Source organism: Somniosus microcephalus, chromosome 6 (genome assembly GCF_052327205.1).
Source record: "Somniosus microcephalus isolate GS21.2 chromosome 6, FLI_Smic_1.0, whole genome shotgun sequence".
Lineage (NCBI taxonomy): Eukaryota > Metazoa > Chordata > Chondrichthyes > Squaliformes > Somniosidae > Somniosus > Somniosus microcephalus.
The window spans coordinates 50,007,168-50,023,990 of NC_140992.1; positions in this window are offsets into that span (position 1 = coordinate 50,007,168).

Here is a 16,823-nt window from a genome sequence, read left to right on the forward strand (position 1 = left end):
AGTCCTTCCATGGATTTAACAGTTTGAACTTCCGAACTGAATTGGCTCCATTCGGAGGGACCACGTGTGTGATCTGGTAGAGGTGATAATGGTTCAGATGGGTCATCTTCTGTTTTTACTTTTCCTTTTCTGCTTCTTGGAGACTCTCTGGGCTCCATTGTCAGCTGCCACAGCTGCCAGCTGCATGCGCAGTTCCTCCTTCTCTTCCTCCTGTTTCCGTCGTAGAGCCAGCTTCTCCCGATGTTCCGTAGACTTTTGGTGCTCCTCCATGATTTCTGCACTTTGGGAGTCGAAGTTACAAGCTGGGCAGGACAGGACATCGTAATATTCGGTGTCGTCCTGAGCTAGACCAGTGAGAGGGTCGTCTATTTCCTCCATACCCAGCTGGACGTTAGCCAGCTCTTGTTCCAAATCCAGACATCTTTCCTGAAGAGACTTCTTCATGTGTACCTCTGCATCCAGCTTTTTCTGGGCTTTCAGCAAGTCGTTTACTAGTGACCTCATTTGTGATTTTAATACTTCAACTTCCTTTGGAGATTGATTGATCGGACTATGCAATCCCTCTACCGGAGCAGCTGTTTCAGCGGTCTGTTGTTCTACGTTGACGTGAGTCAGCGTACTTTTGGCATCCAAGGGCTGCTCTGTTGCAGTCATCTCAGTCTGTGTTGCCACCTCAGCTCTTCCAATAACCTTTGAGAGCTCCGAACCCCTTTCGTTTGAATATTGAAGTTCATGTTCAAGTTTTTCCCATTTCAGAGTCCTGTCCTTCAGCATATGCAGGAGTTGGCTGACCGTTAACTCCTCTGACATCAGACGTTTTGTGTGATCCTGCTCCATTTTCTCCATCAGCTGCTTCTGTTGTCTTTCCAGATTCTCCAACTCTATATCAAAGAACTCTTTCGTTGCATTCAACTCTTGCTCAAAACGGCGAAGCATTTGTTCTAATTGCTGTTGTAGTTTGAAATGGAGTTGAGTTCGAGCCCGGTGTCCCTCAGAAATGGGCACATCAGTAGACTTGCCAGACTCAGAATCCACAGTTAAACTATGTTGTTGTTGCTCAGTGGAATTCTGTGCTGAAACTTTGTCTTTTGCACCTGAGTTGGGCTTACCATCATCCGTTCCAGAGTCTGGGCCGACTATCTTCACCGAGTTCTCACTCGTTATTGTTTGTAGGAAATGCCAGTCCATATTCATTTTCCTAATCCACTCCCGTCCTAGTAGTGGAGGACCTCCTTCAGATATCACATATAAGTCCATTATTTGACTGTCTTCGCCCTTGTGGACCACTGCAACCTCTATTTTCCCGATGGGGTACACTCTTTGCCCCGTGTATGTTTTCAATATAATCCCCGTATCCTGTAGGGGAATATGTTGGAATAACTTTCCGTAATCTTTCTTATTTATGACCGTCAATGCCGATCCAGTGTCCAATTCCAGTTTTACTTGGACTCCTTCTATCTGAAGAGTGACCCAAATTGTCTGGAGGTCTGCACCCTTACCAGCGTTGAGTACTCTTAAGCTAGCCAGTTCATTACAGCTTAAGCTAGCCAGTTCATTACTGCTAGCGTCTGAATCGGACTCCTGTTCGGTCACCTTGTGTACCTTTGCGTATTTTCCTTGCGGTGAATTCTTGTTGCTGGTCTTCTTCCCTGACCTGCATACTCTAGCTATATGTCCAAGCCTACCACAAGTTCTACATTCTTGGTTTTTAAACCAACACTGGTTCTGATCATGCGTTGTCTTTCCACAACGATAACATTTGCCAGAACTCACACCCAATTTGTGTGCACTGAGCTCCGGTGACCGTAGCTGCATTACTGCCGTGCCTCTCGCTGCGGCTTCGTGTGCTGCTGCCATAGTGACTGCCTTCTCAAGCGTCAGCTCATTCTCCTCGAGCAGTCGCTTTTGTGTATCCTGTTTAAATAAACCACACACAAATTTGTCTCGAAGTGCCTCTGTCAGTCCCGTTCCAAACTGGCAATATTTCGCTAATTTACGCAATTCCAGCAAATAATCAGCATTGCTTTCATGCTGTAGCTGCCTTCTGTCATAAAATTTAAATCGTTCCGCTAGCATCAGCGGCGTGGGGTTTAGATGATCTTTCAGGACAGTAACAATCTCATCGAACGTCTTATCCGCCGGTTCATCTGGTGATAACAGGTGTTTCAATTGCCCGTATGTCTTCGCACCCATTAAATTTAATAATGTTAGTGCTTTATCAGCCTCACGAATTTTATTGGCCTTACAATAATTTTTAACTCGTTCAACATATATGGCCCAATCTTCGATGTCACTATCAAAGTTGCTAATATTCCCGTGTTTAGGCATTGTAGTACTTTATCAGATTTGCAATTTCTCAGATTTTTTTTTTTTACTGTTATCCAAGATGGCGGCTTCCCGCTCTTGCCGTCGTCCTCCGCCCACAAAATGGCGGTTTTCCCGCTTCTGCCTTCTTCCCCAGCGGTTTTCCCGCGAAAAATGGCGGCTTTCCCGCGCTTCTCGCTCTCCCCGCCCACTTCAATGGCGGTTTTCCCGCGCTTCTCGTCGCTGACTTTCAGCCCGACTGCGGCTCTTATCTCCTGTGCGATCGCTGGTGCGCCGCCCGCCCGAAACGGTTCTCAGCCCTTATCACCGGTGCGATCGCTGGCCCGCTAAGCGCCTCCCACTTGAAGCGGCTCCCGGCCTCTGGCTCACCCGCTCGGCGGCTCTTGCTCGCTCCCTCCCGGGCTCTGGCTTACCCGCTCACGCCCTCCCGGGCTCTGGCTTACCCACGAGGTTATGGAGGCTTCAGGGTCCTAATGCCAGTCGCTGGAAGCTGTCAGGATTTCTGCTGGCCTTCAGTTTTCAGTGGGGTGTTGAGGATTGGAACCTCTCTTCAACGTCCTGTCTTTGGACGAAGCCGCTGTGGAATAACTGCCGCAGGGTTCGAACCGACTCGTCGCCAGTGTTAAGTATGTGTATTGTATTGAACAATTAACACAAAGACTTAAACGTATAACTCAAACAGGTCTTTACTGGTTGGAGGTAGGGACTATACATAGGTCTTTACTTCATGCCCACAGGCGGGAACTGAGGGGGATCAGTACCCACAGTACTATTTATACCCCTATGGCCAGGAGTGGTACTGCGTATCACTACGCCCAACAAGTAGTGCAGTCCTGTCCATAGGTTCAAAGTAGCACACATATTACATACACAACAACATCGATCACTACGTAGTTTCCTTGTGTTCTGGAGTTTTCTGTCATTGCATCATACAGCACAGCAGGAGGCCATTTGGCCCATGTGCTTGTGCTGGCTCGTTGAAACAGCTCTCCAATTGGTCCCAGCTCCGGCCCTTTCCCCACAGCCTGGAAATTTCCCCCCTTCAAGTAATTATCTAATTCCCTTTTGAAAGTTATTATTGAATCAGCTTCCACCGCCCTTTCAAGCAGAGCATTCCAGATCATAACAACTTGCGGCAGAAAAAAATTCTCCTCATCTCGCCTCTGGTTCTTTTGCCAAATACCTTAAATCTGTGTCCTCTGGTTCCCGACCCTTCTGCCACTGGAAACAGTTACTCCTTATTTATTCTATCAAAACCCTTCATGATTTTGAATACCTCTATTAAATCTCCCCTTAACCTTCTCTGCTCTAAGGAGAACAACCCCTGCTTCTCTAGTCTCTCCACGTAACAGAAGTCTCGCATCCCTGGTACCATTCTAGTAAATCTCCTCTGTGTCTTCTCTCAGGCCTTGACATCCTTCCTAAAGTGTGGTGATCAAAGTTGCACTCAGTACTTCAGCTGGGGCCTAACCAGTGATTTATAAAGGTTTAGCCTAATGTTCTTGCTTTTGTACTCTATGCCTCTATTTATAAAAGCCAAGGATTCCGTATGTTTTTTAAGAGCCTTCTCAACTTGTTCTGCCACCTTCAAAGATTTGTGTACATACACCCCCAGGTCTTTCTGTTCCTGCACCCCCTTTAAAATTGTACCATTTAGTTTATATTTCCTCTCCTCATTCTTCCTACAAAAATGAATCACTTCAGACTTCCTCGCTTTAAATTTCATCTGCCTGTGTCCTCCTGGAGTCTATTAGTATCCTCCTCACTGTTTACTGAGTTTTGAGTTGTGTGTCATCTGCAAACTTTGAAATTATGCCCTGTATACGCAAGTCCAGGTCACTAATAGATAATCACAAGGAGCAGTGGTCCTAATACTGACCCCTGGGAGACACCACTGTATACTTCCCTCCAGTCTGAAAAAAAACAGCGCGCTGTTTTCTGTCTCTTAGCCAATTTTGTATCCCTGCTGTCACTGCCCCTTTAATCCCATGGGCTTCAATTTTTCTAAAAAATCTATTATGTGGTACTTTATCAAATGCTTTTTGAAAGTCCATATACACAACATCAACCGCATTACATTCGTCAGCCCTTTCCGTTACTTCATCATAGAATTCAATCAAGTTAGTGAAAGACGATTTGCCTTTAACAAATCTGTGCTGGCTGTCATTTATTAACTTTTTCTTCCCAAGTGACAGTTAATGTTGTCTTGCATTATTATCTCTAAAAGTTTCCCCACCACCAACATTAGGTCATAGTTGCCATGTTTATCCCTCTCCCTTTTTTGAACAGGTGTGTAACATTTGCAATCCTCCAGTCCTCTGGCACCGCTCCCATATTTAAGGAAGATTGTGGCCAGAGCCTCTGCTATCTCACCCTTACTTCCCTCAGCAATCTAGGATGCATCCCATCCAGACTGAGTGAATTTTCTACCTTGAGCGCTGCCAACCTGTTAAGTACCTCTTTATTTTTATCCTATCCAATTTCTCTTTTACTACTCCTCCTTTACTGTGATATTGGTAGCATCCTCGTCTTTAGTGAAGACAGATGCAAAGTACTAATTTAGTACCTCTACCATGCCCTCTGCTTCCACAAGAAGATCTCCTTTTTGGCCCCTAATCAGCCCCACCCTTCCTTTGACTGCCATTACACTATTTGTTTGTTTATAAAAGACTTTTGGGTTCTCTTTTATGTTAGCTGCAAGTCTATTCTCATACACTCTCTTTGCCCCTCATATTTCCTTTATTAGTTCTCCTCTGCACTTTCTACATCTTGGCTCTCTACTGCATTATGAGATGATATTTATCAGAAGGCTCCTTTTTCTGTCTCATTTTAATCTCTATGGCTGCGATTTCCCCTATCTCGGCAGGTCCGGTGCGGCCGGGGTTGGTGGTGGGGTGCGACCCCGCTGCTGGCTCCAGCCCGCTGTCCAAAGTGATCTTATGCTGATTGGGCTTGTTAAGCCCGCCCAGCACCTTTTCCAGCCAATTGAAGGAAGCGGGTCTGGTGACGTCACTTGATGACGTGTCATCAGCCGGTTTCCTTAAAGGGACCATGTGCAAATTGATTTTGGCGTTTGTGCTCTCAGTGTTCAACAGCATTGAGGTGCTGCAAACACTGACAAGCACTGTACAGAGGTGCAGGGCTGCACCCAGGCTCTCCCATCACTCCCTCCATATGCTTATGGAGGGAGACACTGCATGCAGGGAGGTTCTCTTCCCTTCCCATGGGCAGAAGAGACCTCCCCAGGAGACCAACACAGTCTGGTTGCACATAGCACAGGAGGACACAAGCAGGGATGTCGTCAGGAGGACCTGGCTGCAGTGGCGCAAACCTTTCAATGATCTCAGTAGATCATGAAACGTTACTGCAAAGCCACACTCAACCTCACCCTGCTGTGCCACTCATCATATCTCCATCACTCTGCCTTCCCGACCCTACTCCTGCACATCCTTACACACACCAACTTACCTTGCAACTCCACCCATCCCTCTCTATCTACATTATCATTTCCCCATCTCACTAGCTACCCCTCACACTCACCCTCATCCTAGTCGAATCATACCAAGTAACAACACACAAGGGTAGGCACTTGGGTGTTTTAGCCAATGTTCATGTGAAGTTTCTGCTAATGTGCTGTCAAACATTGAAATCTTTATTTCCAATGCTTTGCGTTCTTGGACAGATTTGTGTGCACCTTTGGAAGTGGCTTAGTGAGTTGCAGTAAATGGTGAGACATAACGGTATCCCCCGCAATGGTAATGCCTGTGAAGGGAATGGCTTGGGCATTGTAGGGGTGCTTTATGGTGTTGGTGTGGGGTGGTGCCAACCTGGCATATCATGTGGCAGCCAGGGTGAAATAAATCTGGCCATGGTGAGGCCATCACTGGTGTCCCGGGCAGCAATGTGCTCAGGTGCTGATGCTCTGTGTCCTGTGCAGCATCAGGTGATTGCGGAGAAGGTTGCTGTTATTGTTGGTGCTGCTGGTGTGCCCGGTGATGCTGGTGTTGGGGCTGATCGTGATGGGATTCTGAGGACCAAGGTGAGATAGTTTCAAGGGCTGATGGAATAGATGGCAGGTAAGGTTGAGATGACAGAAACGAACTGTCAATGGTGAGAAAGGTTGTTCCAATGAGGTGACACTGGATAGAGAATTTGCTCCAAACACTCGCAAGCAGCATAAAGGTCAATCTACCTTCCAAATGGCAGTAAATAACAGCTTCTAACCTTGGAAAGTGAACACCTATGAAATGGGACCTTTTATAGCACATTTGCAGCTGTCAAGTTAAGAAATGATCCCATGGTGAAACAACACCCGACATCCTTACCTGACGTGATCCCGGAGCAGTGGGGAAGCCGTGGGCGAACTCTTAAGATCTAAAGGTGAGCTTAAAATAGTTTTTAAGTGCCTGTTAACAAGTTCTTAATAATCTAAATTGCCTCCCCCGCTGCTTGGTGTCGGGTCTGTTCAGCGATGACAGACCTGACATCTGGGAAACTAGTGTGGTGACGGGTTGACAGCGGGTTCCCTACCCGCTGTCATTTTTTTTTAAATTCCCACCCGACCCGCCACCAAACGCGCCTGATGACCCTCCAAAAATTCCCCCCTATATCTTTAATCATCCGGGGAGCTCTAACTTTGGACACCCTTTCTTTCTCCCTCGTGGGAATGTGCCTCGTCTCTACCCAAACTGCATTTAATGGCCTCCCATTGCTCATTAACTGTTTTACCTGACAATCTTTGATTCCAATCCAGCTGGGCCAGATCCCCTTTCAACTCATTGAAATTAGCCCTCCTCCATTTGAATATTTTCACGTTAGATTGTTCCTTGTCCTGTTCCATACCTACTCCACACCTTGTGTCCTTCTATTTCAACATAATCTTTAGCCAATTTAATATTTTAGCCTGTATTTGGTGTCCCATTGGCCATCTGACATATTGGATATCAAACAGTGTTGCTTTTTAATTGCCATTCAGTGACACAGTCTTTCCCCCAGCTGAGTGCTAGTCATGAGGTTTAGATAGGTTGTAGGAGAATACTAATGTCTCTCTTCCCAAGGATGTGACTACCCTACTCTGACATTCTCAGTACGTATGGTTTGAGAGGTAGAATCCATGCTAGATCTAGGTCTTTGGAATCTACGAATGACTCACCTCCTGTCTAAATGTTGGTGTCATCTGTATGGAACATCTAGTATACTGCAGACTAATGGAATGATTCAGACTCTTGATACTAATGTATATAAATCACTGCTCTTAAGTGTCAGTGGATTGTATTAGGTAGAATAATATGGGTAGCTTCTTATAATCTTCATAATGAGAGTGCAATTGACGCACCTCACCAGGCAATCCAGAGAGGACAGTAGTGGAGGGTCTCTATGAAATCCCAGTTGATGTTAAATATGTTAACATGCAGTATTCAGCAGGTAGGTAGGATGAGTATCATCAGGAGAACTCATTCCTTGAATTTTTCTAGAACCAGATTGACCACAATTACAGAGACTGACAAACCCTGTAGCCACAGCAAACATGTAAGTATGCATAGCATTCTATTCACTTTTCTTCTGCTTATTGGCCATTTTTTAATGCAATTTAGAATTTAATAAACTTAACGGTAAAAAAATCCTTTTTTAATGAAAGTAAGGAATGTAACTATTTTTCCCTAATTAATAATCCACTTTCATGCTTCATTTTTCCAGATTTCATTTTCCTATGATTTCATTCATGGCACTGAAGTAGGCAAGCGTATGTTATTTTTTAAATTGCATTAGATCAAGGAGGAGTTACTTCATGATAGACAGACAGACATCAGCATAGTTTTACTACATCAGACACTTCTTTTCAGTTGAAGTTGGCGGGACTGACAGGGACTGCAGTGGGTTATTGTTATCATTTTAAATCTCGCAGTCCAACAGTTTGAGTGTGACATGAGAAATACCATTTAATTGCAAAATGATGCAGGTTTCCTTACTGAAGTATTCAAAAAGAACTGCTCTACAATGAAATCCTAACAAGTCAATTAATTTTTTGCTGTGACCCCCAGGAAATATGAAAAGGATCCACAGATCCTTCAGAAAACAGTGGCAGCAAAATCTGGGAAGGGCAAATGCTGATTTTTCCCCTCCCCCAACCTGGCCAACCTGATCCACAATGACAAGCGATTGAACTTCCCTGGACACCATGGGGGAAACATTGGGTTGGTTTGCGCCTCTCGTTAGCGCCTCTGGGGGGCGCTAACGGGGCACAAATCCCCTAGCGCTCGGACGCGACACCGCTAACACCTCCCACGAAATTCAGTGGGAGCTTAGCGGCGGCAGTAGCTGTTAGCGCCCTGCGCTGCCGGCGATGACGTCATCGTCGTGCGCAGCACCCCGCTTGTGCCCCGGCTGCAAACTTCCCTTGCGTCCCCTGACCTATCACCGGACGATATGTCCGGCAGGATCAGGGGGAGTTTTTGGAGCGGCGGCAGTGCTACTTAAAGGGCAGGTGTTAGGTGGCTATTTTTATTTTGGCCGACTGCCAACACCTGCCCCCCTTTCACTTTTTTATGCGGGGTGCCGGCTGCAATCACTCAGCCCGGTACTCCTCTTGAGTACCGGGCTGTTTTCCTGGCACCCCGCTCCCTGGTGGTCCAGCAGGGCCCCGGTGCGCGTGGCGCTAGGCTCCTCCCCTTTAATCAGGGGAGGAGGCCTGGAATGACATGGCACTACGTGCCGCTGCGCATGGCATGCTGCACATAGCGCTGCAAAATTCAGTAGTATCGCCCCAAGCGGGAGGTGGAGTGCTTTCCAGTAGCACACCACCTCCTGCTTGGGGCGTTACTACTGAATTTACAGCGGAGGGGCGCTAACTTTTTCGGGGTGCTAAAATTAGTGCCCTGGCGACGTTAACGCCCCAAAATGGGCGCCACCCAATTTTTCCCCCCAAGTGCTTTGGCATAGCCTGAGGACATTTGCTATACAAACGCAGGTTCATTTCTTGCTGAAGCATGTAAAACTATATCAATAAACATAATTATTGTGTCTGACTCATTATATCAGATCTATCCTCCTGTAATTGCTGTACATTTTCTTTACGCAAGTGTCAATAGATAAGCCAGTGTACATATTTTTTATCTTTTAATAAAGGCAATACTGTAGCTGTAATGAAACAATTCAAACCAACTTGTTTAGAGCACCACCTTGTGGTCACATCCAGTCTACACATGGTGGATGAAAGCAAAGGCTAAGGATGATAATTGTAATAGAGAAGCGTGTTAAAGAGCATGCACAGCAGGGATTGAGTAAAAGATGCTAGCACCAAAGTCATATTGTGAAAAGTGGCATGTTGTCATCTTAGACTAAATAAAGCCTTAACACTCACAGTCACAGTAGAACTGAAGGACAAGCCTAGGCGCAGCTGAGGGTAGGTCTTCTCCAGCAATCAGTACAAATTATGTAATTCTGTTTGCCTGTCAGTAGATTTGATTCAGCTGTCATTGCCATGTCATTACAATTATCCCCTTCTCAAATAAGGTGCCAAATCTCCTTTTGGATAACTGGACAAGCTTGTGACAATCACATTCAATTAAACATTTACTCCACCTGCCTACAGTGTATCAAGCTCTGCAATTTCTAACTAAGGCAAGTGCATGGAGTTGGAGTAAAACACATGTCATCATCATCACCTCTCATCGAGTTTTGATTTAACTCTGCCACCATGATAACCCAGAACCAGTCATCTCTGCCCGGTACAATCTGCAGTCTCAGCTGTCTAACATCTGTTGTCTATCTGATTAAATCAAATGCTCGCTTGTACTGGATTCTGCAATTTCTGCCTTTAGCAACCATATGATTTCAGTGTTTATGCTATTGATACAGAGCCTGAAAGTTCGACCTACAGTACCTACTGCTGTCGTCACCATCATCATCTGTAGTCAGTGTTACAGTGTCTGCAAAGTGAAAGTTATTTGGACATTTGTTTGGGCAATGAACCAAGATTTATGTCACTCATCACTGTGTTTATTAACTTTTTCTATTGAAAAACAAAAGTGATAACGCTCAGGCAGGCTTTACCCTGACATTTTGCTTTAAACCAGTCAGTCAACCTATAGCACTGTCGGAGGTGTCGTCTTTCAGATGAAACGTTAAAACCGAGTCCCTGTCTGCTCTCTCAGGTGGACGTAAAAGATCCCATGGCACTATTTCGAAGAAGAGCAGGGGAGTTATCCCCGGTGTCCTGGCCAATATTTATCCCTCAACCAACATAACAAAAAAAAACAGATTATCTGGTCATTAGCACATTACTGTTTGTGGGAGCTTGCTGTCCACAAATTGGTTGCCGCGCTTCCCACATTACAACAGTGACTTCAAAAGTATTTAATTGGCTGTAAAGCGCTTTGAGGCGTCTGGTGGTCGTGAAAGGCGCTATATAAATGCAAGTCTTTCTTTTCCTGCCTGTACTGTATTTCAGGAAATACTGTATAGCTTTTCAGTGAGGCAGATGAGTGTTCCAGCCCTTATTACTCTAAACAGAGGCTTTTGCCAAACCAAGTCAAAGGACTGCTTAAAGTCAATAAAATTGATGAAGCACAATTGTACCTTCCACTCAGTTGTGGAAATGTGAATAATTGATCACTCATGCTGTGGTCATTTCTGAACCCTGCTTGTTCTCACAAGATCACTTTCACCTTGGCCACTAATCTTCATTGAATACATCAGGGAAACACTCGGCTGATCAATCTGATTCACTTATAGTTGCATAGTTCATTCTATGCTTTTTGTAAATCGGTACAAAGATCGCCCTTCCCCATTCCTCAGAATATTTTCACTTATTTTAGTTCAGTGGTAGCACTCTCGCCTCAGAGTTGGAAGATTGTAGGGTCAAGTCCCACCACAGAGACTTGAGCACATCATCTAGGCTGACACTCCAGTGCAGTGCGGAGGAAGAGGAACTGCTGCACTGTTGGAGGTGCCATCTTTTGGATGTAGCATTAAACTAAGGTTAGCATAGTGGCATAGTGGTTAGCACTGTTACCTCACAGCGCCAGGGACCCGGGTTCAAATCCGGCCTCAGGTGACTGTCTGTGTGGAGTTTGCACATTCTCCCCGTGTTTGCGTGGGTTTTCTCCGGGTGCTCCGGTTTCCTCCCACAGTCCAAAGATGTGCGGGTTAGGTTGATTGGCCATGATAAAAATTGACCCTCAGTGTTAGGGGGGATTAAATACGTGGGGTTACGGGGATAGGGCTTGGGTGGGATGGCTGTTGGTGTAGGGACCGGGTGTTAGGGTTTGGATGATCAGCCATGATCTTGTTGAATGGCGGAGCAGGCTCGAATGGCCTACTCCTGCTCCTATCTTCTATGTTTCTATGTATGTAGAAGAAGAGCAAGGGAGTCCTCCCTGGTTTTCTGGCCGATATTTATCCTTCGACCAACTTCACTAAAAAAAACAGATTAGCTGGTCATTATCTCATGGCTGTTTGTGGGACCTTGCTGTGCACAAATTGGCTGTCACGTTTCCTACATTACAGCAATGACTACACTTCAAAAGTACTTCATTGGCTATAAAGTGCTTTGGGGTGTCCTGAGGTTGTGAAAGGCGCTATATAGATGCAAGTTCTTTCTTTCTTTCTATAGAATTCAAATTTCATACATCACTTCTTCCATTCTCCTTCCAACAACATTTCTGCCACAATAGCATCTGTGCTGGTAGCAGTTGTGTCATTACTCTTGCAATGCCTTCAGTGACACTTTACAAGTCACAACTGGGTTGTGTGCTGCTGTAGACATGGACTTTGATGAGTTAGCCTCAAATAAACTTAACCAAGATGGACAATGTTCACCCAAAGACCATCTAAATTGTGGAGTGTTTGTGCTCCTGTGTGTACAATGAGGATGGAAAATAGCATCAAAATTTTAACCTACTCATATGAATTTATCAATGTTCACACTTAAAGGCCTTGATTGCCTGAATAAATATTTTTTCTGTGACCAGAGAGCCAAAGGTAAAATAGGTAAGAAACATTTTGTTTTAGCTGTTTATTTATTAAAGAAAAGTACAGATGAAAATAAACCAGAGGAAAGAAATAGAACTGAGAAAAGGAGGAAGGAGAGAAAATTGGGGAAAGAGAGGTGTTGAGATATAAAATGTTAAAATATGATTTTTAAATAAAAGTACATTTCTGGAGTATTTCAGTAGTATACAATTAATATAATGGTAATAGAGCTACCAACATCAAAATAGCTTTATTAATGTAATATCGGTGTTAGTTTTAATTTTCTAGTGTGTGTGCTAGAAACATTTCGAAAAATAGCCAGCTCAGGGAAACTGGAGTTCCCCAAAGGGTTAAAACCTCAAAGTAGCGCAGCATTTGAAATGGATGCTTTTCAACTGTTTCCGTGATTTAAAATTTCCACAGCTGTCTAATAGATCAGCCACAGAGCGTAATGGTGATGGGTTTTAGCAGTACTTTATTGGTAATTATGTAAATACTTCATGGCAATTAATCTTGGGAGCACAGAGATTCACTATACAACAGGAATGCCTGCTGCTGCTTTAGCAATAAGCAACATTGCTGTCAAAATCTTTGCAAAGTTCATACTTTATTTCAGGACTTGAGTCAGTTTCTGTTCCTTTGGTCTTAACCTGCTGTATATAGAGAAATTACTGAAACATATGTGCATCTATTGAACTGTCCTAAATAGAAAAATGGGAAGCGATTGTTACATTATTATATTAAAGTTATATTTTGTTTTATTGTAAAGCCAAGGTTCATAGCGCAGGCCACTATCAAGGTTGAAAAGAGTAAATGAGAAGCTGAAATAAATCAGAAAGTATTGATTAGGTTTTAAAAGCCTGAAAGTTGTAGAAGGAAAGAAGGACCCAGGGAAGAAAGGAGATCCATAGGAAACCAAGCTTCTTGAAGGCAGCTTCAGCAATGGAGAAGATGCGGAAATTCTATTTGAAGCCAAAGAAGATACCAAGATGAAGAATACCGATAGGTGAGGAAGAACCAAGGATAATCACATCAAAGTTAAGAAACTTTCTTTGAAGAATTAAAAAAAAAATTCATTCCGCATTGAAGGTCACAGAGGCGATTAAGATATAACAATTCAGCCATTGCACTGAGAGCTGCGGAGGTGGTGAATATTGAAGAAATTAATTAATATAAAATGGAATAATCAGAAACAGAGTTGATAGTGTTGGATGATGACTGGAGCAGATCATTTATATTAAAGAGGAACAGACTGGGAGAGAGGATGTCTCTTAGGAACCCTTGAGTTAATGGGAAAAGATTCAGAGGATAAGCCATCAACTATAGCACTGATAAAGCGATTTGAGAGAAAATTAGATTGAATAAATGTAGCTTCTGGTGATACAATGTTAACTTGTTCAGAAGAATATAGTGCCAGACCTTGTCAAACATTTGAGGGAGGTCCAAGACAATTACAGGTGATTCATCAAAGCATCGAAAAGTGAACACCTGCAGATGTATAATATAAACAACCAGTTTGCCAGTAGATTTGCCATAAACTATACTGACGGCCATGGATTAGGGCAGAACTTCCAATGCAATGGATAATTTGAAAGTTAACATAACTTTAGAAAATAATATTGTAACAGCAATAGGGCAGTAATTCGAAGGGTGAAAGGGATGAACACAAGCAAATTTCCAAAGGAAAAGGGAAAGTGGACTGGGAGTAAAATATAGTGGAGAGATACAAACATATGAAAAGAAGGGCAAGGAAAGACCACGAGGCCCAACAAGCTCATCCCATCCAGCTGACGATGTAACCATGCATACAATCATCAGGACAGAGGTCTTACCAAAGTTCAACGAGCAAAACGAGATGTTCTGACAGACCTGGTGAGGTTAAAATTTGACATCTGATAGAATTTACATGGCACTGGAAGAACAGGGGTGAACGTGAAATCCTAATTTTGACTGGCACAAAATCACAGGATTCCCATTATGATGATTTTTCCAGCTTTGTATCTTGGAGAGAGAAAACTGATTAGGGAGAAATCCCATTCTACATCATGCATCTGTTGCAGGGTTAACCATGGAACAGAAATGATCAAATGAGGGTGGGACCATCCTTCCACCTACCTAACAACTGTGATGTAAATATAGAGGGGGCTAATCAGGAGAAAATAGAGGAAACAACTATAAAAATACACATTTACACATGCGTAAATAAACATTTTACATTATATATATATAAAACATATAGAGAAAGCAAATAATAGTTCAAACAGCAGGGTGGAAAACAGAATATAAATTTCAAACTGAAATGAAATCTCAATCATAGTTTGTAGATTCCCTGGCAAGGCAATTCATTCTGGTTAACCTTTATCATCCACATTGTAACTTCTATGTAAGTATTGTTTCTAATTCCACTCTGTTTCTCTGTACTGATAAAAGGAACCCGTCCTTTCACTAAAGGTTTAATATTCCCATGCTTCCATTTATTGTTTTAGGATCCCTCATTCAGTAATTAGCTGTGTGCTAAAGAAAAGCAAGTACATTTGAGCAGCTGGGGCTATTGTTTCAATACATAAATCTGGGCATTTTGATGACTATTATAGAGAATATTAACAATGATAATTACACTTTACAGTCAATGTCCAGAAAATAATTGCTTTTCAAGTAGTCTTGCGTTCCCTGGGAATGCTTCTGTTGATTGACTTGTAAAACTGAAAATGTTTCCTTTCTCAGCTTCAGTTTTGTTCTTCCCTACTGTTTGGAGTTATGTTCTTTTCTTTAGGAATCTGCTTTGATTGTGAAATGAATGTGATAGCATTGAGCTCAAATTATTCCATTTTCCTTCACATAAACATTACAGGGAGGATTATTGTGTCCGAGTCTGGCCCCTGTTAGGAACAGCAATGTTGGTATATGCTGAAAATTAAGTACCCACCGCCAGATTTTGAAGTGATCAGAATCATTGGTATAAGATTGGCTTTATCCAGAATGAGACTGCGGCATTTATTTTGTATTGGCATAGCAGTAACTAGATTTTATGCTCGGATTTTAAACAGATATTGTGGTTAACAGCCTCCTTATTCAATATTTAAGCCTCATTTAACAAATGGTAAAAGCTTTTGAATTGACAGTAGTTATATTTTCCTGCAACAAAAACCACAGCTTGCACTTCGAGAGCAATTTTAATGTAGCAAATATGCCAAGGCATTTCACCTGGGGCGGAGGTAGGTAAAGAAGGGGGGCATACAAACACCGAGTTGGGAAAAGAGTTAGGGCAGGTGACTGAAGGCGTGGTTGAAGAGGTAGCCTTGGGGAGGCTTTGAAGGTGAGAGAGATGTAGTAAAAGGGTTGAGGAATAGAATTCCAGCATGGAGGGGTGTAATGCCCTATGGATCTGTCACTGATGGTGGAGCCGAGGGAAGGGAGACACACAGCAGCTGAAGGGCAGTGGGCGTGAGCTGAGATGTAGAGCTGGAGAAGGATGCCAAGATCGGGCAGAGTGAGGCATAGAGGCATTTGTAAATAAGAATAAGGATTCTGAAATTAATACACTGGGGGTCAGGAAACCAGTGTAAGTCTGTGAAAATAGGGGCGATGGGTGAGCAGGACTTAGTACAGCAGGGGTCAAAGCTGTGGATTGTGTAACAGATCCAGCCCAGGACCATCCACTACCTGGCCTGGGAAGCCTCTATCAGGTTTTCCTCTTTATGTACCTGTACATATAACCTTCTGCTGCTCGTTATCTTTAAACTGCAAAGGTCTGGGGGACTGTGAAGGCCTACGCCATGACTTATGGATTTAGAGCAATCAGGGATCTAGCAGTTCTATGGGCTGGGCGATTCAAAAAGCTTGTCCATGTTAGTACTCAGAGAGATTGAGCATGGTGGCTGCAGGCAGCTGATCGAGGTAAAGTATGCAGCAAGTGATGGAGAACAAGTGATGATGGGTGAGAAGTTGAAAAGGTGGAGGCAGGCCAGCAATTTCTTTTGCAAATGAGGCTGGAGTTTTTGTGCTGTGAAGGGGGTTACATTTTTTACGTATCACAGTTTAATTATTTTGTGCGTAAGTTTCAATGGGGAACAGCCCACTCAGTCTTCTCAATACTCATAAATTCTAACATTTTTGTATGCATTGGTCCCGAAATTCCTTGGGATGCAAATTCTGTGGTTATGCCGGGATCGCATGCACCAGTAATTTCCAGTGCTGACCTCACTGAAGTTTGTGGGGTCAGTGGGAGGGCAGCTAATTTGCAAGCTCCATTATGGTTGCATCGCCAGCGTTTACCTGCCCCATGTGACCATAAAATCTGGCACCCTTCCCACCATTGCCTCTGTGTTGTAAGATTGCTTGTCCAATATCCAGTCTTGGATGAGTTGCAATTTCCTCCAGTTAAACATCAGGAAGACTGAAACCATCGTCTCATCCCCCACCACATACTCTGTATGCTCACCACCAATTTCATCCTCCTCCCCAGCCATTGTCTCATGCTGAACCAAACTGCTCGCAATCTCAGCGTCCTATTCGACCCCGGGCTA